Source organism: Plectropomus leopardus, chromosome 24 (assembly GCF_008729295.1).
Source record: "Plectropomus leopardus isolate mb chromosome 24, YSFRI_Pleo_2.0, whole genome shotgun sequence".
In the NCBI taxonomy this organism is placed as follows: Eukaryota; Metazoa; Chordata; class Actinopteri; order Perciformes; family Serranidae; genus Plectropomus; species Plectropomus leopardus.
Window position 1 is genome coordinate 2,384,148 of NC_056486.1, and position 16,231 is coordinate 2,400,378.

The following is a 16,231-nucleotide window of genomic DNA, read 5'->3' on the forward strand; positions in this document are numbered from 1 at the left end:
ACAAAATTAAGAACAAAAAAAACTATTGCAGTTATTACAAATCGCTTGTAATATTCATCCTGTGAGAAAAGCATTTTATGCAAACTGACAGCGATGTTATGAAAGTGTGTTTTTGTACTTGTTTCCTTTCACACATTTCAGTTACAGTTTTGTCTTCCGCTTCTCACTGAACTGAAGCGTCTCCCCAAACAGTCAAATTCATTACCTCACAAAGTTTTTCGTCCTGTCACCGTCCCCGTCCTCGCTATCGCTGCTCGGGCAACGTGTGAATTTCGACAGTTGTGTCTGCTTAGAAAAAATATCGAATTAACGTCTCGCTGACACTTTTTAAGCGCTGAATGTTGATATGGACTGACAGTCAGAGATATGTTTTCCCTGCCACCAACTTTTTGACACTCATTGAAAAAACATCAGATCTGTGTTAAATATTAATGAGGGAAATTCACAACAGAGACACTTCCAGCTGCAGTGTGAACGCTGCCTCCGTCTCTCCGTCTGTCTCCCGTTCCCCGCTGTTATTTTTATGCCTCTCTCTATCCCGTCAACATGGGAGTCTGTCTGTTCTCCTGCTCTTAATTATGCCTGGACCGTGGCCATGTTCTCAACTTAGTCGCAGGGTGTGTGACTCTGAATTAGGCGCACGGCTATTTAAAGGCGTATGATGTCCAAGAAAAGAGAATCTGCTCTTAGTTTTAATCTTAAATCTCTGTGCAGCAATCAGGAAAAAAGTGGGCCTCAGATTGCTCTGAAGTCTCAACTGATGTGGAGTCAAGGCTTTTTGGTTTCCTTGATGTTGCTTTGGTTTTCTGTAAACGCACCAGGAGCTGCTGTGTCACTCCTCGATCATACTTAAAGGGATAGTTCAGATTTTTTTGAAGTCTGGTTGTATGAGGCACTTTCCATCATCAGCAGGCCGGTTTCTGTTACAGATTTGCGCAAAATTCAAGCAATATTTTCTAATTGTTGATGAAACAGAATTGCGAGATGACTGCGTTTGCATTGAGTGATGTTATTTGGCTTCTCCTCTGTTAATAACATACCAAGAAGCATGGCGACGGATGTTCAAAACATAAGCAGGTGTATTTCTATTGCAGCCACCGCACTAGCCGTCATTATTTCTAATCAAAGGCGACGTAGGCGTGTTAGCGATAATGGAAAGGAAAGCCTGGGAGCTGATAGTCCACGACTGATCCGCTCAACTTTTGACGAGTTATGCGATGCAATAACTTCTCTTGTAGCGCCTGCTGCATCATGTTTTATGTCACACTAAAACATTCGGGCAAAATAAAACTGTCCTTCAATTTTGGTCATTATGAAAAAAGTCTTAAACTTCATTCTGAGTGGCATTTAAAAAAGTCCGAAAAAGTCTTTAATCTAACTTGCTTTAAGCTGCAGGAACCCTGAGATGACGCTGACGCTGTTTATGGCTTTCACTTCAAAACGCAAACTGTGGGCGTGACCACTGACATGTACTGTATACATTTTTTATGGATAAAAGTTCAAAACTATCTCTTTAATGCGTCAAAAGCTTTGAAAACGATCCTGAGAATCCATGACTGCTGTATGGTTTCTCTGCATTTGCATTGTGTTGCAGTGAAGCAGAAATGTCGTTTTGGTTTTTTTTTGCAGTAGCTGCCTGTGATGTCTTTGTGATAACAGCATTCAGAGTTGCTATAATCCATAGTGAGCACTCCTGCAAAAGCTTCAATCAGAATCATCATACTTTAGTACTAATCTCCAGAGAAAAGAGCTGATTTCTCTCATCATGCTGTGCTTCTTGACAGCACGGCGAGAAACGGGTGTTTAACAGCGAACAAAGTGCAGAAAACACCTTGCAACGTACAGCTTGACTGCGATTCTAAACTTGCAAGTTGCCAGAGAGCAAATATTTTATCGTGTAGCTTGTCTCAGACTGTTGAACAGGCTGCAGCCAGAAAATATAATCAAGTTGCTTTACCTTTCTCAGTGTTGAAATGCAAGCGGCAGCGCTGCTGAAGCGTCAAATCTACCGCCTGCAGTTCCTCCACAGAAATGTCAAATTAGACATGCTAAATGGAGCACATCAGTTATTGCCTTCCATTGTGTTCGGGGCCTGATGCTTTGCCACTTTGCTCTCATTTATCCCATTAAAAGTGGGAGAGTGATAGACGTGAGCGGGGAAATACCGGAGCTGGGGATGTATGCTGCGACTTGGAAACCTAAATCCAGTACGCAGTTTTAACTCCGTCACTTCTCGAGCAAACGCTGTGAGATTGATTAGATGTTGAAACAACAGCTTGCAGCAAAAATGCTCCAAAATGAAAGATGAGACGTCTGTAGCTGCTATTTGCATCGTTCTGTGAAATCGAGACTGAAACATGTCCCTGATATCAGATGCAAACAGTTTACGGAGCTGTCACAATATGAAGTTTTAACGTGCCAAAGCACTGTGCTGAATGAGTTTGTGCTTGTTTGGGTTGACATTGAAAATGACCTCCAGCTGCACATCAGCACACTCGCCTTGTAGCTTTGGCTCATAAAGATTGTGACCCCAAAAAATCCTTCTGGTGCAAAAACATCTCTTTAAACTAATACTTTGAATAAGAGGTAAAAAGATTAAGCGCTAGTTGATCATCAAGAGACTGCAGTTATCGGACGGTTTACAGCAGGGACACTCATCTTGGTTTGCTCGGGGGACACTTTTGCAAAATGACGCTAGGGGCCAGTTGCAGCAGCCCTAAACATGTTTGTAATATTTTAGGACATTTATAGGATTTGAGGACATTTCTAAGATGTTAGCACATTTTTCAGATTTTGGACGTTTGTAGGATTTGAGGAAATTTCTCAGATTTTAGGACATATCTAGGATTTCTAGGATGTTTGCAGGGCTTTTGGACATTTCTAGGATTTTAGGACATTTCTAGGATATTGGGATGTTTCTAATATTTTAGAAAATGCATTGTAGGATATTTATAGGACTTTTCTCAGATTTTTGGACATTTATAGGATTTTAGGACATCTATAGAAAATTGGGTTGTTACTAGGATTTTAGAATAGTTCTAGGATTTTGGGACATTTCTATGGTTTCAGGACATTTCTCAGATTGTAGGACATTTATAGGATTTTAGGACATTAGAGGCTTAGCGAGGACCTCTGTCAGGGGGTGCAGGGGATCCTCCACTGGCACTTTTTTTGATAAACAAGCTCTATTTTTATGCCGTTTTATGCACTCTGGTACCTTATGTATACTAAAAACACAGTATTGTAGATGTATTTCTAATTAACAGAAACCTTCTGAGTTTCTCTCTGTTATCGTACTATGACTAGCTTAATTGCCTTGTTATCACATATTATAACAAATTCTAACAAAACAAAACTTACCAATACCGTCTCACTTAGTCTTCCCACCGCACCAGCAATCACCAATTTGCAAGAAAATCCTTAATTCACCAAGTTAGATGTGAAAATATGCTGAGTGCACACGCTGTTTATCCCTGCTGCCTCTCTCTGCCCCTGAGCAGCTGCTTTCACGAATTCTTCAGTGTACTCTTTACTTTCACTGACGGAGAGTTGAAATTTATAAATAGTCTCTGCAGCCCACAATACTCAAACCGAAGCACCTGTTTCTCCACTTGAAATCTTAAATCATTCAAAATAAGTCTTGTTACAACACCATCACCATCGCCTGGTGTCACACAGCCAGCAGCTGCTCGCAGCTCGGAAAAACATCAGCGCAAATCTCCAAATATTACTCGGATAAACTGATAACATGTTGGAAATCTCAAAAAACAAACATTTTTGATTTTTTTCAAAAACAACAACCAAGTGTGGCCAAAAAAATGTGCAAGTTTTAGTATAAACAAATGCCCTAAAATAGGCAGAAAAAGTAAAAAGCAAAAATCAAAGTAAAAACAAATAGGAAAATGACCCAAAAGTGCTGAAAATTGAAGGGAAAAAAGTATATTTTTTTCTATAACAAAAAATTAAATATAATTAGAATACTTATAAAAACTATATTTCTAAATGTAGTTTTTTGTTGTTTATTTATTTATTTATTTTTTAAACTAATTTCTAATTTTCCTAGGGACATTTAATGCCAAGTTGGTCATTGCCTTTTTCCTAATGTTAATGATAGAAACCATGCTCAAGTTTTAAGGGTTAAACAGCTTGTGAAAGGCGTCTGAACACAGCACGAGAAAACTGATCCATGTTGGAAAGGGCTTTCAGGGTTTTAAGCTTAAAAACTGTTTTTTTTTAGCAAGTACAGGATGATAAAATTGGCAGCACCAATCAAAGTTTCATGCTTTTGCTCTAAAATAGAAGGAATATTAAAAAATTGCCTAATGCAGAAGCGTCATAGTTTAGGAAAAGAATTAAGTCAATAACTGTACGTTCAATTTAAGAATCTGGTTAGCTTAGCTTAGCACGATGATGTTTGATATTTGCAGTTTACATTACGTTAATTACGTTACGTTACGTTAATTATTGAACTACAGAGGTGATGGTTCAGGAGACTTTTTTATCACGTAGTATCACACATATTTTATCTGCTCAGTCCAGAAAAACGTTTTTTTTTTATGATGAGTGCAGTATTCAGGCTCACATCGGCTGTAAATATTCTTGTCTTTCTCCTCATTTTATACATGTCATTCAGCTCAGGCGTATTTAACCCTTTGAATCATGAGTAAATGACCTAAATGTCATTCAAAAACATGGAAAAGGCAGTGAGCAACTGAAGAAGGAATGACCCAAAAAGTAGTTACTGAGATATTCGTAGAAAGTTATAAGAAAATAACCCAAAAACTAGGAAAAATAGAAAAAAAACAAACAAGGAAATGACCTGGAAAAATAAATAGAATAAAATAAAGTTAAAATTAAATTAAATAAAATAATAATAATAATACAAAAACTATATATATGTTCTTCTTTTTTTCTATTTTCTTTATTTTCTGCATTTTTTGCTCATGTTTTAGAGGTTTAACTTCCTGTAAAAGTTGTCTGAACGCAGCACAAGAAAACTGATGTCGATCCAGGTTTCAAAAGGTTAATATCTTTAAATGTTTTGGTAACTAAGGAAAAAATAAAAAAAAAAGCTCTGGGGGTTTGAACAATGCTTGGCTGCACAGCAGAGGTGGCCTCTGCGATGGCTGGTCAATGAACAACAATAAATCTCCCTTAGGTCAGTTTTGATCCTGTTAGGGAAAACAAGGCAAGTTCATCTTTCATTTTTTCTAAAATACAGAAGATCTCGTCGGCCAGAATGTTATCAGATATTCATCTGAGACCTCTTTTGGCTCCCCGACAGCAGTGCAGCTCCCAGGTGTAAAAGCACGGCCCCGCTGTACGAATGTGACGCACGGTGCTGCTGAAAAAGAACATGCCTGCTCAGCAGAAAGCCCTCCCAGGGAAGAGAGGAGGGAAAAACCTCAATAAAACAACAACAACTGGGCCACGTCAGCGCTCTCCGCTCAGATTGATTCTGACGATTAGGGTCAGAAACACCGTGTGTTCGTCAAAGCAAATTTACTGAACCTCGACGCAAATGATTGATGGAGCTGTGGCTGCTTTTCCCGCTCGCCTCATATGAGCTGCAGGGTCACCGTCTGAATCTGAGGGTTAAAGCGGCTCCGTCAATCCAGTTATGTCACCGCGCGCCGCCGTCCTTTCCCTCATAATATCTCCGGCACAGAACTGTTGCTGTTTGACATCTGCCTGGATTTGAATGCATGCTCTCTGTCATATTTTTGGAAAGAGAGAGCTCATGATGGTCTGTTGTTGCAGCCTGCCGTATTGACTCAACATCACGGATGCTCAAAGTTGCGTGTCGTGTTTGTGGTTTGCAGGAGAGTTGATGTGCTGGAAATCAAAGAGGAGAATCCACCCTCGGATGCTGTTTCAGATTGCATCAATCTGTAGCCCTTTTGTTTTACACAGAGATTGCGCTATAGGGCCGCTACAAACACTTCTTTTTTTGCCTTTGCATTTTAACAAAACACCAAACAACTGGCTTACAGTATTATTTTTAGACGACATACTGGCATCGCGGTAGCAAAATAGGCGTATTGGATGTTGCGTTAAGCCTCCTGCAGACTGTGATTTTTGCAGACTGTGCAAGCCACATTATGCAACATGGATCTTAATAAACTTGGGTACAACATCAAGTTTGATGTGTGCAGACTACTATAACATCGCCTACTGAATCGCAGGCTACGCATGTCCATCGACGTCAACACGCAAGAACAAAACGTTCATCCACGCCGCTGTAGTGGTAAAATGGAAACAAACAAATCGAGCCCTCGCCATAGTGCCATTTATGTGTGTTGGGAAAATTCTACATCATCTTTGCACCTCTCTTTCATTGTGCGACGTAGGACCACCGTTTTAGAGCTACGACCAAAGATATCGCCACGTTTCTGCCCCGATGGTGATCTTTTGAATAGAGTTCCCCAGAGCTGATGTTTTTCTGTTGGCCAACCCAGAAACGAACGATGGGATCGCCTATGGGATCTTTAATTCTTAAATAAGTTCTGTGGCAGACAAACGTTTGTGATACTTACACGTTTTGTTCAGCAAAATAATCGTCACAAATGAACGACGCTTGTAGGATTTTTGAAGCCTAACTGTTATTGCTAACGTTAGGTTAAAACGAACTGCACCACAGTCACATCGCCACCGCTGCAAATCTGTAAAGCCGTGTTCAGCTCGGCGCGGCGTGATGATGTTCTGTCGTCTCAGTTAGCCACCTGTTAGCAACCGTCTTTTTTAAGACACGTTAAAGCTTCAAAGTTCATGAGTGGGATATTTACCGACATACTGTCATAGAACAAAACGTGAATGTCTCTTCAGCTCTTGTTAACCACAGACCTGATTTAACCCTTTGAAACCTGAGCAAATTGGTTCAATTTCCTCTAAAACATGGGAAGAAGGCAATGAGCAACTTAAGGTTAAATGACCCAGAAACTGACAAGAAAGTGTCCAAGAAAATAACTTGGAAATTAGCATAAATAATAAATAAATAATATGTAAATAAATAAATAGTAATAAAAAAGGTCAAATTAAAAGAAAAACAAAACAAAAAAAGGCTATATAATAATACTAAAATGTAGTTATTAAAGTTCCCTTACTTTTTATTTAATTTTCTAAATTAGTGATTTCTTGCAGTTTGCGGGACATTTCTTGCCAAGTTGCTCATTGCTTTCTTCCAACTTTAAAAACAAAACAAAACATCAATTTGCTTAGGGTTCAAAGGTTAAATAAAGGTTAATCCAGGTCAATCCAGGTTTCAGAGTGTTGAGGCATCTAACCAAAAATCCATAAAAAAAAACAATTGACATTGAGACGACGCAACCGAAGCGGCTGAAATGCTCATTGATTTCCAGGTTTTAGGGGTCCTTACTGGGGCTCTCTATTTGTGGACATTTTCTGGACATTGCTTCTCCTGTAGTGGGTTGCACTACCTCTGTTTCTGGCTGAAAGGCGTGACAACGCTGTCTCCGAATTACGCGGCCATACCTTTTACATAAAACGGCGAGCTGGCATAATGGCGTGATATTCTCCTCTTGAACAGGCAGCGTAAAAGAGGCTAATGAATGCATTATCAGGAGTTATTTCCTCTCTTCGTGGCCCCAATTTGACTCCACCTGCCTCATCTACTTAGTGACTTCCACCATCTCCCAGAATGCCTTTTGACGGCCCTCGGAGAGCGAGCACAACTTGTTGCCTTTCATCAAAGGTGGGCGTATAAAGAGACATAAAGTGTTATAATTCATCGATGGGTTACGTGTGTGGGCGGAGAGCAGGAGAGATGGCTAAACAGAAGCGGGATGCACGGCATTGTGGTCTGTTGAGGCAGTTGTGGGTGTAGTAGCATTTTCTCTGAAGATTTTTCTGCATGATTGCTGAAAATGGTGCCTCTGGAAGGAAATGTCGTGGCTGTAAAGTTTCCTGCATTACGTCATCGGTAGATATGCTTCTCTGTGCTGCAAAAAAGGGGCCTGAAAATGTTAATCTGCCTTTTTAACTTTAAGTGTGAGATCTCCCTTTTAAGATGGCGATTTAAAAGCAGGAGCAGCAGTGTGTCGCAGCGGCAGAACTAGGCCGAACATTTCACGGATATCACAGATGCAGTCCGGATAAACCAAACTGCCGGGGCTATGATTAGACACGGCGAGAAGGAGTAAGACGCAGAGAGGTCTGTGGTTGGTGTCACTCGATAAGGGAGAGAAAAACACTTTGTGATGGCGCACAATAAGCCGTGGCGAATCGTCCGGTAGCCCCCAGCTGGTACGAGGCATCGCCTGGCACGGCTCTGCCTCGACCTGGCAGGGCTGGGCGTGTTTCCAGACATTACGAGGTGACTGGGTGCGTGGCGGCTCTGTTTGTCCCTCGAGGCGTGCCGTAACGCGGCGAGGCTGAGACAAGGAGGGCTGTGTGCTGCTGCCCCGTCTCTGCACCGCTCTGAAGTGATGTAAGGAGATGTGGAGGCAGAGTCAGCAGCCGTGCTGTGACAGTACGCAGCACGTTGAAGCACCATGTTGTTTGAATGGCGCTCTGTTGTGGCCTTTAAAGTACTGAACGTGCCAGCCCGCATCTGACGCTGTCACTTCATACTTTAGGTGACCCCTCTTTGTCCTTTTTCCACTTCTAACACATCTTCAACTTCTCTTTTTCCATTAAACGCAACTTATTTTGCACCTTTTGTGTCATTCTCCCACTCAGATCATCTTAATTATCTGTCGATCTTCTTTTAGGTTTTTTTTCTCACTCATTTAATCACCAATTTGCGTCATGCTATGTGTGATTGTATTTTATCGTTCTGTTTTTCACCTCACATCACCTTAAAAAAAGCAGGAATAAATTAGATAAAACAACGCAACCGTGCACACTTAAAGTGTCAACATAATTTAAAGGTGTGCCAGGTGTCCCTGCAAAAATCAGCACGTTTTAATTTATTTTTTTTGTTATTTTCAAAGAGTTGTACAAGTACAACAAAAACAGGCTTCTTTGTTTTTGCTGGTTCGACAAACCCTAAAGACAGAGATAACTGGTACCACAAAGGTGCTTATCAACTCGCCTAGAAAATTGATCGATATCTGCCGCCGACGTCAGTTTTGTCGTGCTGTATTCAGACACCTTTTCACTACCATTTGTACCTTTGAAACATGAGAAAATTGTCACTCAGAGACCCATATGGACCTGAGAGACACTCAAAAAAACACAGAATTACTACAAATGGCACAAAATGCTTTCTAAGAGACACAAAAAACCTAATTTTAAAAGATACAAACTTAACACAAAGAGACAAAACAAGCACAGACAGAAAAAAATAAAATTGATAAAAAATTGACAAGAAAATCCCCCAAAAATGTGTTTAAAAAAAGACGGGAGGTAGGTAAAGATCCAGAAAACAACTATATTTATAATTATATAAACTTTTTTGTTATTATTTTTGAAAGAAACCCATCTCTTCAACCACCTTCAAAATGTTTGCATTGTGATATTTTTTGCACAAACAAAAACCTTTTGATATTCAAGTCTTTCATAATGTTTAAAAGTAGGTGTTTTTTCTCTGTCCATTATAACTGGCTATAAATTGAGGCTATTTTTGGAGAAGTGGATCTGCAAATGTTGCTTTTTAGCTGAATTCAAGCAACTTGAGACAAAATCTTGTCCTGACAAGGTTATTTTTGCATCATAAGTTACCATGGTGATCTTGTTAAAAGAGAGTCCCTTCTGTAAGATGTAAAACCTTGGCTTTTGACTAAATATACCTCTCTAACCCACCAATCTTGCTTTGTGGTACAGCCCTCAGATCCACAGAGCTTATTGTGTGATATTTTTAGTTTCTCAATACACCTGCTTTCCTGTGTTAATATTTTTTCTGTATGGCTCATGCGCCATCATAACAACACAATAACATTTAGAAATTTAGCAAATCAGCTTCCATAAGACTGGACTCAAAATTAAAGTTTTTCTCTGCAGTAGCGCAATTAAATTACCATTTTGCAATATTTTGGGAACAGCCGCCTCAAAGCCAAAGCAGCCCTATAAGCGGACAAACATCTCTCCAATTAGCTTGGAATAATTGCTGCAGAAAAAATCAACACTTCTTAACACTGCAAAATTAGCTGTGTGTACCCAGTTACCTCATGGGGATCTTTGAAGTCTCATGCAGTCTGAACTCGAGTGATAATGTAAATGCTGTCCCCTGTCTATATGTGTGTGTTTAGGTGTTAGATTATATCTGAATTAAGAAGAGTTTATGTCTGTTTATGTGAGTTCAGATGCAGACTCGTTGCCTCTGAGCTCAGCCCGGTTGTCTTTGTTGTTTTGCCGTCAGCGTCAGTGCAGACGGTATAGTGGATGAGACAAAAGCAAATAACCAACATGATGAGACCATTAACTAAATCACTGTACACCATCTGACTAAAGAGACTGTCAAGGCTCTGTGCATCACATGGCCGCATCTGACCCAAATACAAAAGAGCTTTTATCTGGAGACGTAAACAGATGAAAAGCCTGAGTGTGGATTTAAGTGTCTTTGTAGTTTTTAATGGATTATCATGTGAAAAGGCTTTTAGCCTTCTGTACCACTAAAATGATAGATAGATAGATAGATAGATAGATAGATAGATAGATAGATAGATAGATGAGGGATCACCACAGCTTGGGTCTTCACCGGCAAAATGTCCCTCAGAGACCCATATGGACCTGGAAGACACTCAAAAAAACAAAACATTACTGCAAACAGACAAAAAATGCCGTTTAAGAGACACAAAAACAAATTTCAAAAAGATACAAACTTAACACAAAGAGACCAAACAAGCACAGACAAAAAAATGACCTCAAAGAGACACAAAACAACTACAAAATTAGCGTAAAGAAGCGCAAAACAACCACAGAGACACAGAAAGGAACAAAAGTACTACAAAATGACATAAAATTACTACAAAAAGACACAAAACGACAAACAAAAAAACACCCTAAAAGAGATACAAATTGACTGCAGATGCACATAAAATTAGAACAGATACCCTTGAAGAGATACAAAACAACTTCAAAAAAGCAAACTTACCACAAGGAGACAAAATAAGCTTAGAGAAAAAAATGCCCTCAAAGAGACACACAACTACTACAAAAAAGCCACATAAAATTACCACAGAGGCAACAAAAATCCCACAACCACAAAGATAAAATGCCCTTAAAAAGATGCAGAACAATTACAAAATTTACAAAATTAACATTAAGAAGAACAAAACAACCACAGAGACACAAAACAACCATAGAGACACCACATGCCATCAGACAAATTGAATATAAATCCACACAAAATGCCCTTGAAAAGACACAAAACTACTACAAAAATACACATTATGACCACAAAGAGGCACAAAACAACAATGAGACACAATAGGTCCTCAAAGAGACACAAAATAACTACAAAGCCACATAAAATTAACACAAAGAGACACAAAAAATTAACATTACTGCAAAAAGACAGAAAACAATAAACAAAAAATGCCCTCAGAGACACAAAACGACTACAAAAAGACAAAAATCGACATAAAGACATGCAAAACAACCACAGACACAAAGACAGACAGACAGACAGACAGACAGATAGATAGATAGGCATTTGGTGTCTCTGTGGTACCATATGAAACGTATGTATGCCATACGAATTTGTAATTATTCACGTCTGACATTTAAGTGGAATGTCCAATTGATTTAATTATTTTGTTGGGAATCCGGATCACCCGGAAAAACCCATGTAATTGAAAGTAAAAAATTTAATTATAAAAATGTCAAGCCAATTTTGGGGTTGTTTGTTGGGAATCCGGATCACCCGGAAAAACCCATGTAATTGAAAGGAAAGATTTGTAATTATTAAAATGTCAAGCCAATTTTGGGCTTGTTTGTTGGGAATCCGGATCACCCGGAAAAACCCATGTAATTGAAAGGAAAGATTTGTAATTATTAAAATGTCAAGCCAATTTTGGGGTTGTTTTTGTGGAAACCGGAGCACCCGGAGAAAAACCACGTGGGAACAGGGGGAAGCCAGCAGTTATTTGTGATGTTGTCGGCTCAAGGGGAAGTCAGCCATCATTTGGGGAAAAGTCTTTTCAGGGAAGATTTAGAAGGATGTCCAGCAGGCCTACATAGATCTTACTCACAAAGATCCTTTTTCCTTCTTGGCTGAGGCGTGCACTGTCTGATAGACACATTTGGTCTGGACAAACTAGGGAGTGATGCTCCACCAGCTCACCACCAAACCCGAGGACAGTGGAGGCAACCTGATAGTTGACGTACCTTCTGTCGTTTTTTATGCTCTCCTCGCATGCCTTTACTTCCAGCTGGCTAATGCTGGAGAACACAACCCTCATGAAAGGAAAAGCTCTCTGAAGCTCTGTTAGATCCTTTATCATGGTGGTTGCTAATTCCACAGCAGGCATCAACCCGAGGTCGTCACCACCGGCGTGGACGACCAAGATGTCTGGGGTAGTCAGAGTTTCTTTCATCTCTGCATTAAAACTGGGAATAACATCACTCCAGTGCATGCCCTCTTTGCCCAACCACTTCACCTTGGCATTTAGACCCAAATTCTCCCCAAAGTGATGATGTGCGGCTGATTCCCCTTGTTTGATGAAGGTTGAGCCGATTATCCAAATCTTGGTGGTGGTGTTGGTCTTTCCTGTCTTCTTTTTTGGGAGTATTGCTGGGATCCGACGATGTCTTTTAACGGATTTTGCCCTATGTTTGCATTTGTTCCCTCTCCTTGTCTTTCTTTTTCTGGAGGCCATGTCAGTGTCTTTGCCGTCTGTTGACTCTCTAGCATAGGTCCACTTCATTGTCTCCTGAGGCCTAGCTTGGCAGATCCTCTTCCTTTCTGGAGAAGACAAGTCTGGTTCTTCCTTTCCCCCCTCTGAGATCTTACAGTAAGACCTTTTTAGCAAAGGTCTGGCTTGGGAGAGGGTGGTCCGGGGTGGACGTCTTGTCTGATCTTTCTTCAGTCCATCTTCACAGAGTTGTAGCTTCTTCCTTTCTGGAGAAGACAACTCTGGTTCTTCCTTTCCCCCCTCTGAAATCTTACAGTAGGACCTTTTTAGCAAAGGTCTTGCTTGGGAAAGGGCGGTCTGAGGTGGACGTCTTGTTTGGTCTTTCTTCAGTCCATCTTCACAGAGTTGTAGCTTCTTCCTCTCTGGAGAAGACAACTCTGGCTCATCTTTGCCCCCCTTTGAAATCTTACCGTAGGACCTTTTTAGCAAAGGTCTGGCTTGGGAGAGAGCGGTCTGGGGTGGACGTCTTGTTGGATCTTTCCTCAGTCCGTCTTCACAGAGTTGTAGCTTCTTCCTTTCGGGAGAAGACAAGTCTGGTTCTCCTTTGCCCCCCTTTGAAATCCTACAGTAAGGCCTTTTTAACAAAGGTCTGCCTTCACAGGAGATGGTCTGAAGTGAAGGAATTGTCAGACCTGTTTTGGGAAAGGGGCAGGTGCTGTTAGAGGTCCCGTCGCCTGCCTGTGATAGTGCAGTGTAGGACCTCTTCCGATTTTCCAGCACCTTGATGTTGGCGACACAGACAGTATTCATCTGAGCCATTTTGGAATTGAACATCTTCTGCAGTTGTAATAGACGATGTAGGTCGGTGAAGTTTTTCCAACGTCGTTGAAGGAGACGGTTCGAAACTCTGCCAACGATCTTGACTTCTGTAAACAGAAACGGCAATCAACTGACTGAAACTGCGAAAGAGTCTCCTATTCATAGAGGGATGGCTTTATTACATCAGGTTCTGTATGGCTTTGTTACATCAGGTTCTATATGGCTTTATGACATCATGTTCTAGAATTTTTGCGTGGAGCCAACAGAACTCTCCCGTCGTCATGGTGATGAAGTTCCACTTGTTGACTGGGTTACCGCGACGACTGATGGCGCATGATTTCAATTGAAATGAATGATTCTATCTTATTTTACCAATACAAATGATAAATACATTCCATCATCACCATTTCTGGTGTCTTCCATACATTTTGGTTTTCTTTTAAAATGCCCAACTTGTTGTACTTGAACTCAAGCGCATTTGATAAATACAGTCAGGTCCGATTCTGTGCCTAGAACCGGCCTCGATGACAGTGATGCAAGTTCACATGAACAGCACATCAAACAGTTCCAAACTCATGCGTTTTCTCCCCAGTTAGAAAATATTATTGCACCAAAAACCAGTGAAAGGCTACTGTTACAATAACACTTTACTTTGACCTCCCCTTTAAATATCGTGAGATAAAAATATGACACAAATACAAATTAAAAGAAAAAAAGTCTAAAATATTTATACAGATACTGTATGTTTAGTTGATATGCTGTATGTTTAATTGATAGTTGTACGTGACAGCACAGCCTCCACATTGTTAAATAACAAAAAATAAGATAAATAATGATAAAAATAAAATTTGACAATAATAGTACTTTCACTTCTAATGGAATATTTTTACATTGTGGTACTGGTATTTCTACTTAAGTTAATGATGTAAATGCTTGTTCCACCGCTGCGAAAACAGACAATTTATTTGGACCAAACGTCCAAACCACAGGCGTGAAAGTGACCTTAGAACTACAATCAATGACAGCCGAGTTTACCGTGTCACTTTCACTTTGACTGAGAAAATTTCCTGAATTACTTCACAACAAGGTTTCCTGGGAAGCCGTGTGTTTTCCAGCCGGTCAGGTTTTTATATTTAGACGTTATTGCAGACAGCTAATTCTCCTGTGGACCTCCATGATGACACCAGCTGTGGTTCCTAGAAGATTTATGAAGCAGCTGGAAGCCTCGGTGTTATGTAACAGAATACAAATGAGGGAGTGCCAAATTTACCAGCCGTTCGACCGCAGTCGGCAAACATCTGCTCCACTTTCACACCCTTGAGCAAGGCATTGGACCTCCACCAGCTCTCAGTGATTTTAATAAGTAGGGCATATTTTGGTGTGGTGGTGTTTGGGTTGTCAGAATTGCCAAAAGTACACTTTGATGGCAACAATTCATGCATATTTTGAGGTTTAACATTGTTTCTGTGCCTAATTACATCTTGGAAATATGCAAATACTGGTAAAAAGAATATTTTTAAAAACAAGAGGCCCATAGTAATATGATGTTATGTCTAACTGTTAATAAGGTAAAGCATAATAGGTCTCGTTTAAATTATTTAATACTGAGCCAATAAGCAGCTGATCCTCATTAATGTGTACTGAGGTGTGGATTAGTGGGAGGTACATCCTGAAGAGTGGGACCAGAAATAGAGAAACGAGCAGACCTGAAAGTCTCGACGTGTATAAAATCAAATTATCTACACTCAAGGCTTTAAAAGGTTTTGAATTTAGTTATGTATAGTCTTAAATTCCAGAGAAATATCAAGTTTGTCATGGCGGACAGAGGAAGAAATGTGTCTTCTGGTTTATTTCACTTTAACTGCACTCGGGAGACCTCCAAAAGTTTAAGTTCTACTTTGAAACTTATAATTAATATTTATCATCCCCCATATGGACCCAAAATGGCAGAGAGCTTATGTTTATTGGATTGTTTCCCCTCAGTCTTCCTCAGAATATACAGATTTAATTTATTCAGTATTAAAAAAAGAATGCACTTGTGCATATTCAGTTCTTTAATGTCCAGGCAACAATTTATGAGAAACACTGTGTGCTTATCTTATGCTTAAGACATAACAAAAAGCTTTAGGGCAGTATATGCATTTAAAAGAATGATGTAAATGAAAATAGGACACTCAAAAGGGTAAATTTGGTCATTTTCAACCTGGACTCTGTTTTTACTTTTTATTTGTCTAAGTGACTATTTGGAACAAGTTTTAAAAAATAATAATAAAAACTGGTCCAATATTGAGCAGGAGCAAAATAGTGCAATTTAACCACTCAAGAGTGTATTTGATTTGTCAGTTTATGTCCACTAAAGGTTTCTGTTTTTGCCACTGATCAGGTCAGATTGTTATTCTAACTGTCTGACAATGACGCAGAAAGGATCTCAACAGAGAAATTTTTTTTTTTTTAACCAAAATAAACCCTGAAATTGCTATTGCCAAGCGCACCATTTAAATAAACATGAATTTTAGCATATTTTCATATTCAACTGAGGGTATTAAAAGTTTATTTTAACCAAACCTGAGCTGGTGGAACAGCAGAAAGTGAAACAAAGATGGCTTTTGTTGAGACTTATATTGTTTCTTTGGACTTTGGATGAAGTGTGTTAAATT